Consider the following 2,547-nt stretch of genomic DNA (forward strand, 5'->3'; position numbering starts at 1 on the left):
TCACAAAAAGTTTAAGTACAGGCAAGCTCGAAAATTTTCGCTGTCTGCTCAGCACAGTGCAAAGAATGAGAGCTGACATTGAGGGGGAGTGTTGAGAATCAATGTCAATTGTAGGTGAAGTAGGTGGATGTTGTAGGTGAAGTAAGTGTGTGAGGTTGGTGAAGTAAGTGTGTGAGGTTGGTGAAGTAAGTGGAGGTTGTAGGTGAAGTAGGTGGATGTTGTAGGTGAAGTAAGTGTGTGGTGTAGCTTTCATTTGGTTTGCTATAAATACCCAAGTCCTCAAGCATTGTAAATCATCCAAGGAGAAACAAAGCCTAGAGCTAAATAAGAAAAACTTTGCTAATTAGTTTGTTTTGTGAGCTTTCTTTAAAAGTGTGCTCTATTTTCTTCTTCTTGGGATCATTAGAGTTATCTTGGATACTCTTCTTATTCAACAGTGAGGAGTTGGAGAGGATGGTTTAATAATTTCTTTGTGAATCACTTCAACCTTGATCATCTTTTTATTTTCTCCAAACTCCTTAGTTACAAATTTGAGTTTGATCAGAACAGATGCTGGAGTTGCTTGGCAGCTGAAAAGCCCAAGGTCAGACTCAGTCCCCAGGCGATGGATGAGTTGTATAGAACTAACAGAGTGAGGAGTGGAGAAGATGATAGAGAGAGAGAGAACTGGAGAGAGAGAGAGAGAGAGAGAGAGAGCTGGAGTGTGTGGAGGAGAAGTTTACAGAGAGGTTCCTGAGCTGATGACTGAATGAATAAATTATTGGCTATTCATCGTACATGGCACATTCTTTTTCTGGAGAAATTTTTAATTGTTACGAAAATACGAGTAGTATAATACATGTTTTTAGGAAAGTAGTGAAAAATTTTATTTTTTAAGTTATTAATTTTTTAATATTCATATCCTACCATTTGTATAGTGACACGTGATATATCATCTCGTGTTCTGGTCACACTGAAAAATCTCTCATTTTTCTGGAGATCTCAAGCATTCCATGATCGTGATCGTTCATCGTTCATCATGCGATTAAAAATCATTTGAAATTTAAAATTAAATATATAGTATAATAAACAGTCACGATCACAAAATCTTCGAATTCCTAAAAAAAGAATTCCCGACGAATCCTTTTCCATATATATATATATATATATATATATAACCGTATAAAGTACAATAAACGATTACGATCACAAAATCTCTGAATTCCCAAGTAAAGAGAGGAGTGGGGAAGATGAGAGAGAGAGGTACTGGAGTGTGTGGAAGAGAAGTTTACAGGGAGGTTCCTGAGCTGATGACTGAATGAATAAATTATGTGTGTGTGCAGGGGTCCCCATAGCAGCTCTGCCGACATGAAATTGATTTATACACACATATGTACACGCCTGAAAATTAAATTGCCCAGGAGGTTTTTTTTTCATATGAATCTTCGTATTAAATCTAGATAAGTAAACTTAAATAATTTTTTTTACACGAAAATAATGGATAACCGTGACTTACTATTATTTGTCCTCTTTTTTTTTTTTTTTAATTTTTTTAACCAATTAATTACATAGCACTAAAAAGTTTTAAGATTGTGTAGTTTCAAAAATTGGGATCTCATTCTTTTTGAACACGTGAACCACAAAATCAAAAGAAATTAAATCGTGGACCATCGTGCTCTTTAGAGCAGTTCCACCGTGGGAAAGACCCTCTAGGCAATACACTATGCTATCCACCCAATGAACAGTAACCGCCTTTTGCATCTCCACTGTTGCACTTCAATAGCCTTAGTAATAGACAATAAAATATTAGTATTTTTTTTAATTCATAAAATAATACCAAGATAATTATAAAAAGACAAAGCAAAAGCAGCATATCTCTCTCTCTCTATCTCTCTCTCTCTATGTTGAAATGAACACCAAGTAATCGACAAACGGCGGAAGCCACCGCCTGTGGCTCCTCTTCTTCTTCACCTTCTTCACCCTCGCATTCACCCTCACTCTCATCAGCACCACCATTCACCATACCCTCCCCACCTCCTCCCTCACCCCCACCTTCGTACTCCCCCTCCCGCCCGCCGTCATGGACCCACTTCTTCACTACACCATTTCATTATCAAACACCTCGTCAGCATCCCACATGTCCCCGCCGAAACTCACCTCTATATCCTCCGCCCTCACCTACCTCTGCGCACCCAACTGCAATTTCCTCATTTTCGGCCTCACCGGTCCAGAACATCAGAACCACCTCAGGCTCTCGGGCTGGCACGAATCCACCAGCCTGGCGCTCGAGCCTGCTCGGGCTCCCTCGCCAGCCAACGCTGGACTTCCTCCCTTGGGCAATAAGGCCCTATGCTGAAGCCTGTCCATCGGGCAAAAGCTCCTGCTGGAGCTGCTTTTTGATAGTGCCCCCAAATAAATACAACTCTATTATTATTGTCTGGCGGTTTGTACAACTCTATTATTGTCCAGCTGTTTGTACAACTTTATTATTGTACGCCCGTGCAGAAGATATTCTTCGAGTCACGACTTGTTACATGCGACTTACATATTTTAAATGTATTTATATAC

The 2,547-nt window shown here is 39.6% G+C and overlaps 1 long non-coding RNA gene and 1 pseudogene across 1 annotated transcript in view; one reads left to right on the top strand and one right to left on the bottom strand.

Annotated features, from left to right (window-relative positions):
• LOC137713765 (akuammiline synthase 1-like) overlaps positions 1-496 on the bottom strand; it is a 5,089-nt pseudogene extending 4,593 nt beyond the window's left edge.
• The window catches only part of LOC148691480 (uncharacterized), a 5,567-nt gene extending 4,948 nt beyond the window's left edge, over positions 1-619 (top strand). The window contains exon 2 of the long non-coding RNA XR_015955940.1: positions 438-619. This is a non-coding gene — a long non-coding RNA (uncharacterized LOC148691480). The remainder of the gene's footprint in view (positions 1-437) is intronic.
• Positions 620-2,547: the final 1,928 nt, after the last annotated feature.

The sequence above is a fragment of the Pyrus communis genome, chromosome 14 (assembly GCF_041283825.1).
Source record: "Pyrus communis isolate YQ-2024b chromosome 14, ASM4128382v1, whole genome shotgun sequence".
NCBI lineage: Eukaryota > Viridiplantae > Streptophyta > Magnoliopsida > Rosales > Rosaceae > Pyrus > Pyrus communis.